We start from the raw sequence: 5,412 nt of genomic DNA, 5'->3' as shown, positions 1-5,412 counted from the left end.
TCTTTCCCAAAACAGAAGAGTTTTCATGTGAATGGAGTTGTAATCAGAAAGGGCACCAAGGGGAAACCTCAGTGTGGACGCTGGAAATGAATTTGCCCGGTATGTCCTGAGTCTGGACGTGGGTGGCTGGATGTCAGAAACACGCAGGAGGTTTGGCGCCTTCTTTGATAGACTCCCTGTTCTCACTGAGCGGGCCTTTCATCCGCACTTCGTCTCCAGACACTGAGTTCACAGGAGAGAGAATGACCCGAGCGTCGTCGGGGCGCCTGGGCAGGCCTGGCTCTCTCCTGCCCCATTATCTGCGATCAAAGCTGTTTCGTAATAGAATAGAAATAATGTTTCCACTGAGGCCACAGTGCGGGTTTTCTCAGGATGTGAGCAGTTAGGAGGGTGGAGGGGGCGGAATTGGGAATAATGAGTGACTTCACAAAAATAAGAAGATTGAGTTGGAAACTGAAGTTTCCTGGATGAGAGAAGAGGGAAAAAATTAACCCTCATTCTTACCAAGAGATTAACAAAGGAAAAACAAGCCCAGTGGAGGTCTCCAAAGCCTAGCGGGTTCGGAAACACATATAATTTGATTCAATTATATTTTTTTTTCCATCCATGCAAAAAGCTCCTGGCAGAAGCTATAATTTCCATGAATGATGAGATGTTTCCCACGGTCCTGATCCCCAAAACAACCATTAAAAAATTGTCCAGGTTTAGATTTCTACTCTCACAATAGTTTTCTGAAAATTCAAGGACAAGGGCTTGAGTCGACCGATGAACCAGGAGGTCACAGTTTGATTCCCGGTCAGGGCACATGCCCTGGGTACAGGTTAGATCCCTAGGGGGGGTCATGCAGGAGGCAGCCGACCAATGATTCTCTCTCATCGTTGATGTTTCTCTCTCCCTCTCCCTTTCTCTCTGAGATCAATAAAAATATAATTTATAGAAAAAGAGAAGGGCTTGGGAGGCAAGCAGATATAATCCTGCAGCGACTGTAGAATGAAAGAGAACAAGGGAAGAATAAGCCTCTCTCTGTACCAGAATCACACCCTTTGGTCTGCAGGGCAGCACTCTCTCCACTGAGCCAAATCAGCTAGGGCTGCGTCATTTGTCTTGATTATTAAGATGTAAAAGTTTTGTGTATATTCTAGATAGAAGTTCCAGAATATCAGATGTGCAGATAGTCTCTTCCATTCTGTGGATTGATAATCTTTCCACTTTAGAAGCTCTTGTAATTCTGTTGATAACCTCTTGGAGGTTATGTTACATGCTGCCGCTAGATGGCACAGGCAATAGAGAGAGAGAGAGTCACAGACTACAGTGGGTGACAGCCACAGGGAAAGGGGGCGTTAGGTGGAGGAGGGCAAAGCAGGGGAAGTGGTGACAGAGGAGACTTTGCTTGCGGCAACGGGCACAGGTGCACATGGTGTCTTATTGAGTAGCGTCCCTCGGCCTGGCCTGTGAGGATTGGGCCAAACCGATCTCTGGGTCCAAGGTGTGGGTGAAGCAGATCTGGGGCTGACAGTGCCTCAGCAGCCACCTAACCCATGGCCAATTCTGCAAGGAATCAAGCACATGGTGTCTTATTGAGTAGCACACTTGAAACCTGTATGGTTTTGCGAACCAATGTCACCCAATAAATTCTACTTAAAAAATTATCGAAGAAGAAAAATGTACTGAAATAATGAAAACTCAAATCTGCAGCAACTTCCAGCACATGGAGCACCACAAAAGTGATCACAAAACGCAGCTAATTCTGGTAGTTACTAAACTTTACGAAAAAAAAGGTGATATATGTATTCAGTGAAGTACAAGAGGGGGTAGGTTGAGAGGTATAACCTGAGATTTCTTCCAGGAACTAATACCTGAAGCCGCACCTACAGGATTAAGCAACAAACAGTAACAACAGAATTATATATCCATGCGATTTGGTTTTCCGATGAAATGACAACAGGCATTCCAAAGTGGGCAGCAAGTTTAAGACTTTCTTGTGGGGGAAAATAAAACTGTTTACTGAAATATTTGCATTTAAAGGATGAATCAAAATAAAAACTCAGGATGGGAAATGCTGTGCATAGTACTACTCATAAGATAATGATACCCCTAAATCTGTAATAATAAAAGCATAATATGCTAATTAGACCGGATGTCCTTCCGGACGAAGCCAGGGCTGCAAGGGAAGCCAGGGTCCCGGGTTTCAGAGGGAAGCCGGTGCCAGCAGCCGGGGAAAGGAAGGCCCATCTTGCACAGATTTCGTGCATCGGGCCTCTAGTAAAGAAATAAGCTTAAACAACTATCAAAAGTATGATTGTAGAATGGAATGCGATTATCAGAGAACTTGCCGTTGTAAAAAACAAAAATTGTTTTGAAGACACAGAATGGGGCTGTGGAAGCACGAGGCAGTGCGGTGGTATTTATGTCCTCATATTTCATTGGACAGATACCAGCTGTCTCAACTTGAAACACATCCGTCGCATGATGTTATTACATATGGGAAGACTTTTAAAATTGAATGTCTCTCCTTCTACCAAAATATACCTTTCAAGTTCAGCAATACTTTCAACTTCACTTAGTGTGGGAAATTTCATAGGAAAAACAAGTAGCGGAATTATTCTGAGCTATTATGCGAGACCTATAGACCGTGAGAACAATCTTAAAGGGTAAAACCTATAAAAATGACATAAAATTGTATTATGTGATTTAAAGCCTCAAATCACAAGCCCCGAAAAGTCCATCTCTGGTCTATTTATAGTTTAAATTAAATCCTTCTAAATTTCTAATAATACTCAAAAATTCCAGGAGCAATATTTCTCAACTAGCATCGGAATGTGTTGGGGAGTTCTTTAAAATTGGACATTAAGCCCGGCTGGCGTAGCTCCGTGGTTAAGCACCAACCTATGAACCAGGCCATTCCCGGTCAGGGCACAGGCCCGGGTTGCGGGCTCGATCCCATAGTGGGGGGCGTGCAGGAGGCAGCCGATCCATGATTCTCTCTCATCATGGATGTTTCTCTCTCTCTCCCTCTCCCTTCCTCTCTGAAATCAATAAAAATATTTTTTTTAAAAAATCATAAAGAAAACACATTTACCATATTTATTGGAAAAAATCTGCATATCAGTGGACCCATGCAGTTCAATTCCATGTTGTTCAAGCGGTCAACTGTTTATAAGCACATGTCAGTATTAATTATATGGTTCCACATCTAACAACCCAAAAGATAACAAAAGAATGGTGCTGAGATACCTGTGTTAGCAATACTGTGGCTGCCGTTGTGTGAATTCTCTGTGTCCCTATCTAGGTCTTAAATCTTCTCCGTGAAAACTGTACCTCGACCGCTCTGAGGCCTAAGCAAAATACCACAACCCCAGTTTTAAAATACACCCCCACCACACTTGTCTTCCTGTAAGGCTCACAGTAGGATGATTTTTACATCAACTTACGGAAACTCTCAGGCATGTTTAGCCTATCACTGGATCGCTTTTGAAATTTTTTCGATACCTGACATTTTTTGTGTGTGCAGTGAAGTCAACAGCTTGCCTCAAATCCATTCCCACTCCCATATGCTGATCATCAGCTTCAAGGGAAAAGGCATCGCTCCAATAGACTCGACTTCGAACGTGTGCCTTTTCCCAGCAGGAGTGCGAGGGGGAAAAAATAAACCCAGAGATCCTGGCAGAACCCTCTGGAAAATCAGACATTTGGGGGTGTCTCGATTCCTCTTCAGTGTTTTGCTTCAAGTATCGTGCACAAGAGAAAACACAGAGAGAAGACGGGTTATTTTAAACGTGGCGTATTTTGTGATCACTGTGTCAGAAAAACCAGGATTATATGAAATGCTGAAAGGTATCCTTTAAGAAGAGGAAGAGGTGGGGCAGGAACTGGGAGGAGGGGAGTTATGGGGGAAAAAAGAGGAACAAATGTAATAATCTGAACAATAAAGATTTAAATTAAAAAAAAAAAGAAAAAACATGGATGTCATATTGCATATTAATAATTTCTCTTACATATGCCATTATCATAAAAGATTATCAAGGTCCAGAGCATAACCGTAGCCTTGGAGTCTTTCTGTTACCTCTTCTGTTCACATACAGGAGAGCATTTAGGATTTTAGCATCGGCCACAGGTACATTTTATCCATTTGCACAGGCTTAGAAATAAGCACCAGATCCCTTGTATTGGTTCTAAAATAAATCAGCCAGCAGACACCAGAAGACAGAACAGCCTCTGTTTTTTTGCTTCTATTCCCCTTTCTTTTAAAAGAAATATTTTTTATTGATGTCAGAGAGGAAGGGAGAAGAGAGAAACATCAATAATGAGAGAGAATCATGGATCGGCTGCCTCCTGCACGCCCCTCACTGGGGATCAAGCCCACAACCTCGGCTTGTGCCCTGACCGGGAATCGAACCGTGACCTCCTGGACCCTAGGTCAACGCTCAACCACTGAGCCACACTGGCCGGGCTCTATTTCCCTTTCTGTTTAGTTATCATGGAACCTCTGTTTCCCTCAGGTAGGCACTTCTGTTTTCTGAACCAGAAGCTGGGGGGACAGGGTAAGTGGGGGAACAATCATGCTAGGAATGAGAGGCCCTTCTGACAGTAAATTCAGGGAGACCTCATGGAAAATTTCAGCTTGCCATGGAAAGATTCTGTTCCTAGTGGATATTTTTCTCCCCTAAATGCAAGGAATTCTTCACACTCTTAGAGCTGTGATTCATGATCTCAGATTATTTTTTTTTTGCAGAAGTTGCACCCGATCAGTTCTCTTAGGTCACGGGGCATGTTCTCAGGGTGCTGTCCCTGGGGAGCACAGAGGGGGGGGCAGGCTCAGCCTGGCCTTGGGAGGAGAGGAGAGGTCAGAGGTCCCCTGTTCTCGCCTCCCCCCTGCGTCTGCTTGGAGATGGATGGGATTAACTCAGAGGCTGACACACCCTCTGAGATCATGCCAGCTCTCTGCACTCATCACGCCTGTTGAACCCTTTGGATCAGACCCTAACACAGATGCGCTGGGCAGTAAAAGCTCTTTTGTTTTGGTTTGAGAAACACAACATAAAGTTGACATTTAGAATTGTATACAGACTACAACTAGAGGAATAGGAGAGGCGGTGCGTGGCAGGTCGACATGGGGCTTATGTGGGTGTCGAAGAGGGGGTGGCGTTTAAAATGGAGGGAGCCCAGCTTGCATAGCTCAGTGGTTGAGCTTCAACCTATGAACCAGGAGGTCAAGGTTCAATTCTCTGTCGGGGCACATGCCCGGGTTACGGGCTCCATCCCCAGTAGGGGGCGTGCAGGAGGCAGCTGATCAATAATTCTCTCTCATCACTGATGTTTCTCCCTCTCTCTCTCCCCCTCTCCCTTCTTCTCTGAAATCAATAAAAATATTTTTTAAATGCCTTTCAGAATTCTGCAGAAAAGTAAAGTTAC

At 44.3% G+C, this 5,412-nt stretch overlaps 1 protein-coding gene across 1 annotated transcript in view; it reads right to left on the bottom strand.

The window, feature by feature from the left end:
* LOC102763575 (potassium channel subfamily T member 2) overlaps nucleotides 1-5,412 on the bottom strand; it is a 126,675-nt gene that overhangs the window by 106,764 nt on the left and 14,499 nt on the right.

The sequence above is a fragment of the Myotis davidii genome, unplaced genomic scaffold (assembly GCF_000327345.1).
Source record: "Myotis davidii unplaced genomic scaffold, ASM32734v1 scaffold875, whole genome shotgun sequence".
NCBI lineage: Eukaryota > Metazoa > Chordata > Mammalia > Chiroptera > Vespertilionidae > Myotis > Myotis davidii.
The sequence above is the reverse complement of the archived record's forward strand: the minus strand, read 5'-3'. Positions and strand labels throughout refer to the sequence as shown.